Source organism: Nicotiana tomentosiformis, chromosome 4, assembly GCF_000390325.3.
Source record: "Nicotiana tomentosiformis chromosome 4, ASM39032v3, whole genome shotgun sequence".
In the NCBI taxonomy this organism is placed as follows: Eukaryota; Viridiplantae; Streptophyta; class Magnoliopsida; order Solanales; family Solanaceae; genus Nicotiana; species Nicotiana tomentosiformis.
The window spans coordinates 109433658-109439480 of NC_090815.1; the positions used below are offsets into that span (position 1 = coordinate 109433658).

General features: G+C 36.8%; 1 long non-coding RNA gene across 1 annotated transcript; it reads left to right on the forward strand.

Annotated features, from left to right (window-relative positions):
• The first annotated feature begins 4131 nt into the window (after nt 1–4131).
• On the forward strand, nt 4132–5244 carry LOC117279622 (uncharacterized). Its single transcript, XR_011415825.1, has 2 exons — nt 4132–4278; nt 4926–5244. It is a non-coding gene; the product is annotated as an uncharacterized lncRNA (long non-coding RNA).
• Nucleotides 5245–5823: the final 579 nt, after the last annotated feature.

A 5823-nucleotide genomic window follows, 5' to 3' on the forward strand; every position in this document is an offset into this window, starting at 1 on the left:
TAAATTGTGCACTGCCGAGGGTCGAACGGCGCGAACCATAGATGTATCTATTAACCTACCGAGGCGAAGGGCCTACTCCCATGAGAGTGTGGTACATAAATCTTGTCGAGGCGAATGGCCCGATCCCATAAGAGTGGTAGAAGGAAATACCCTTCTCGCGAATCATACGTGTGACGCGGTCAAATATAAATTTAAGAAAATATTCCTACTCGCGGATCATACTTGCGACGCGGTCAAATATAATTTTAACACTTAAAATCCTATATCTTTCTTGATTCTTTTCAAAATAAGGGAAATTCATCTTGTAGCCTTTTAAGGAAATTACCCCGCTCACGAAACACATATGCGACGCGGTCACACATAGATTTCTTAAGTTATTATAGCATTCCTCAATCCTTTTAGAAATTATGAAGTTCAAATGAAACCTTTTAAATCTCAAGTTCTTCAATTTCAACTCCTTTAAAAATATTTAATAAGCAAACTCAATCTCGCTCCCTCTCGAGGCAAACAATAAATATAAATCAATAACAATATCAACAAGGCATGATGTGAGCCTAAAACTACCCGGACATAGGCATAGCTAGTAGCTACGTATGGGATCTCGTCACCTCGTGCGTACGTAGCCCCCACAAGTTGAAGCACACAATAATTTAGTTCACCTATGGGGTTAATTCCCTCTTACAAGGTTATAAAGGAGACTTACCTCGCTCCGAAATTCCATAACCGAAATGAGGAAAGGGTTTTTGTATGAACTTCCTAGAATCCAGGCCCTTCAATATCAGAGGTGCTCCTGGGATTTGGTCTACCCTAGAATTGTAAGTTTCCACCTTTTTTTCGTTAGCCTCGATCTTCTTCTCCCCTAATTCTATTCGTTTCGTCAGCTCCTTAAGCATCTTTATAACTTCGAAGCTAGCCCCCGATTCATGTTTGTTTGACCTTTCTACGACCGATTCATTCCTGCGGGTGATTTTCCGGGGAGGATCGGGCTCAGCCCTGCTTGGTGCGCGACTTTGGTTCTATAACTGAGCTATCACCATCTGTTAAGCTTGCAACATTTCGAAGATCATTCATAGGTTGATCCCGTTTCCTTCAACATTTTGTGTGTTCCGAGTTACCGATCGGGCTCCACCACGAACGTTATTTTCAGGGTCGGTAGGCAAATTTGCATCGATAGCCACATGCGAATTAGCGTCGATCGGATCTGCGATCGGAATTCCAGCGGGATCAGCAGGCGATATCTCGTTACTGGGTGCTATGTTGTTATTTTCACCTTGGTGACCGGACTCATTGTCAACATGTAGAGGTGTTGATTGAGAGTTTGACATTTTTATATTTTAGCCTGGAATCAAAGATACTCACAAGAACAAGTGTAAAATAGTGTGTGTTACGAAAGTTAGTACCAGGCAATCACTATTATACTTAGCCCCACGGTGGGCGCCAAACGGTTTACCCAGAAAACGGATAACAATTGAATTTATACGCAGTTTTAAGGATACATGATATAACTTGGCACAAATTGAGAAAATATATATTAATATTGAAATTGACTGTAAAAGAAATAAATGCAAACCAAATGAATCGAATAGCCTTGGCCCTCGAGTTCGATCACCCTCGAACCAAGTGAAGATTCAGCTGATACAAGAACAGAGTAACAAGATACTGAAGGCTAGAAGAAGGTAGTATATTGCTTTGTATTGCATAAATGTGATGTATCTTACAAATGATCAGACCCCCTTTATATAGTAGGGAAGTCCTACTCTGGATATAATTCTAAATATAGTAAGGAATCTCAAGATAGGCTAATTAATCGGCCTCTTCTTGATACGTGCCGGGACTTTCACCCGATCCTTGCCTGATTGCGGATATTTCGGCTTTCTGTTACTTGGCTTGGTAAACTTTCCTCGGTCTCGCTCGATCTCTATCTTGGCCGATCTCGATCTCGATCGGTCTGTGGGTCACGAGCTCAGCAATCTAACTTCGCACCATGGTTCGATATAACACGAGGTTGAACCTTGGCCTATCATGTTCCAGTTTCGATTGGTCATACGAAGGGCAAACTCTGTTTTGACCGTATATAATAGTACTAGTTTCAGTGCACGTGTGTTTTGCGTCTATTATTAAAAAGTCCTACATCATATCGAATAAGAATAAATTATGTGAAATAACAATTGATGTTGAGTTATATGCAATAATTGTTTGAATAAAAAATAAATACTTTACATTAAGACAAGATGAATTCAAAGTAATTGAATGTTTTCTAAATCTTCACGTACGGAATGAGTTAGTTCTTTAGTAGGTATTATAATTATACATATTTTATTATATAAAATAATGATATGTTATGTTGTTGCTTCTGACCTAATTTATTATATTTAAGTTTTAATTTTCCTTTGAAGCATGGGCAAATATTTGCCACAATTATCTTGTTACTTTTTTAAAAGAAAAATATAAATCTATTCTTTATTTGGCTATTCCTTTTTGGAGGAAAAGGTTTGTGTACTATGTTTTTAGTGAATTCCTCATATATACCCGAGGCCCCCGGGACCTCAACCAATTATACCAACACGTCCCAAAACACATTACGAACTTAGTCGAGCCTCCAAATCACATCAAACAACGTCGAATTCATGAATCGCACCTCATTCCAAGCTTAATGAACTTTAGAATTTCAAACTTCTACATTCGATGTCGAAACCTATCAAATCACGTCCGATTGACCTCAAATTTTGCACACAAGTCATATTTGACATTACGGGCCTATTTCAACCTCCGGAAATTGAATCCGACCCCGATATCAAAAGTCCACTTCCGGTGAAACTTCTCAAAAACCTTCAAATTTCTAACTTTCGCCAAATGACTCCAGAATGACCTACGGACCTCCAAATCCACTTTCGGACGCGCTCCCAATACCAGAATCACCATACGGAGCTACTCCCATACTCGGAATCCCAAACGGACATCGATAACGTTGTAATGCACTGCAACCCAAATTTATGAAATTTTTCCCAAGTGTTAACTTCCACAATAGGCGCTAAAATGCTCCCGGTTCATCCAAAATCCGATCCGGACATACGCTCAAGTCCGAAATTATCATACGAACCTTTTGGAACCTTCAAATCCCGATTCCGAGGTCGTTTGCTCAAAAATCCAACATTAGTCAATTCTTCCAACTTAAAGCTTCCGAAATGAGAATTTTCTTTCCAAATCCACTCTGAACATCCCGAAGTTCAATTCTGACCACGCGTACAAGTCATAATACCTGAAATAAAGCTGCTCATGGCCTCAAATCGTCGAACGACGCGCTAGAGCTCAAAACGACCGGTCGGGTCGTTACAAAATAAGAGATTGACCACTTTAATCTTCAAAAATTGTTAGAATTTATAGTTAATTAAAGAAACTCTATTCACTTTTGTCGTTATTTATGTTGCAATAAATTAGAATTGTTCAAGTTTCCATGTTTACCTAATGAACGTTAGGTAAGTTTTTTAAGTTTTCTATTTTTCTTTTTGTTAGAATAAGAAAATCTTTTAATTGATTTTAAAGGCCTAATTTAAATAAGGAAAAATTTAATAAACTAAATTTTATTTGATTTTAATGTCCTAAATATTTGGAGAAGCGCTAAATGATAAGATTATTCGATGTAAAATCATGTTTTAAAGGGTAAAAAAAAGGCAAACAGCATTTCGCTAAGGGCTTTCGTACTTTTAATATAGTATATATATATATATATATATATATATAACCTATATAAATCACCTCCTCTCTGTCATGGTGTATTCGAATTGGCCTGATGATTTGATAACAGAGATTCTAGTGAGACTGCCCGTGAAATCTCTTTTACGATTCAAATGTGTGCATAAGAATTGGTACTCTCTTATTACAAGCTCTTTTTTTGTTAGAAAACACCTTCATCACAAGGAAAACCCTACCCATCTCTTAATACCTATTTATGGCGAAGATGTGATCTCACAAACCGGCACCACTATTTATGTGTTGCCCGATAAAATATTACCCGGTTTGATTCCTGAAAAGCCTAGTCATTCACAGATTCCTGTACAATTGAATCAGTTTATTGGTCGTGTTGATGGCTTATTTTTCTTGCTCAATATTTCATATCAGAGCCATGTCAATGATTCACATCGTATGGCTCTGTGGAACCCAGCTACAAGAGAGTTTAGACCTCTTCAACTAAATCTTCCCAAGTTTACCCAATCTTATTTTAGGTATTATGATAGTGTATTTGGCTTTGGCTTTGATCCAATAAGTCAAGATTACAAGGTGGTTTGCATTTGGTTTCTTTCTGATCAAGATGCGTCTATTCCTTATGTGTGGTTTGCTGCCGTTTACTCATTAGACAATGACTGTTGGAAAAAGATAACTTGCAATTTTGATGCTGATCTATTAATGCATAGGTCAATAATGAGCTCGACCTGTTTCAATGGATTTTATTATTGGTGTGCAAACATTACTGTTACAGTCAGCCACAATACCTATAAGCAAATCCTCCTAATCCGATTTTTCGATATGCACAATGAAGTGTTAGGTGAATTTTCATGGCCTAACCATATACCAGCATTTGATCTTTGTGATCTCACTATTTATAAGGAGTCCCTTTGCCTACTCGTGCGTCATCTTGATCTCGACGATGATCATAACAACAACTACTCTGATCCTCCAATTGATATATGGGTTATGAAAGACGAAAGATTGTGGATTAAAGTTCTTAACGTGGTTCCTACGAGGACTGAACTTCTTAATGTGGTGCCTACGATATCTGAGTGTCAGCCTATAGGGTTTTGGGGTCATGATAAGTTTATATTTTCACGTCATGAAAATATAATGTTATATGACTCTAAAACTCATGAATTTACACATCTACTTGATAAAAACGAAGAGCGGTGTTATACTTCTGTTTTTAATTACAGGGAGAGTCTAGTTTTCATCGAATGGGAAAACGTGTGTCATAGGCAAGGCGATGTCTTGGATCTCATTCAAGATTTTTTTTTAAGATAGCGAAGATGAAGAACTTTGAATGGAGGTGATTTTGTGTCATTCTTTGCTTGGTACAAATTAGATGGGAAGAAGTCTGCTATTAGAAAAACAAAATATGGTGGTGAACTGAGTTTAATAGAATTTTGTCATTTAATTTATCTTTGATTGAAAATATGAGATAATGTATGCTAACTCTGTTTTATATTTTCTGTTGAAGTGCAGATTGTGAATATGGTTTGGTTACTTGGTAGACATCTTTGTTTATATACATTGTGTGTCTTTACATTTCCCGTGAAAACCTTTTATTCTACATCTTTTTACCACACAATTAGTTCACGTATTTCAAAGGGCAGTGTAAGTGATCAATTAACTCATATTTTGCATAAAGCACGGTCAATTGATTTTTTGACCTTTACAAACTTGTTTTGAATTTTATAATTCTGCTTTTTTTTTCTTTTTTTTTTTACACATAAGAGATTTAATTTTACACATAAAAAATTTTTTATTTACACATAAAAAATCTAAAAAAGATATTTTTTTAAATTCAACATTGTAAAAGGCTAAAAAGGCCTAAAACCTGCTTTTAGCGGTGGCTCCGCAATTTCTTATGGGCACATGGTATCCCATAATTTAGTCTTATTGGCTACACCCCAATTCCGAGCTTTATTACTCTTTCCAATTGGCATGTCAGGTTCTGGTCCCCGTTAGATAAAATGACCTCCCCAAATCCGTAAAATCAGAATTTCGATCAAATCACATATCGAATACTGGGCCTTCTGATTCTGAAAGTTGATACGACAAACCCACTGTTAAAACAAGTTGTACAGAAAT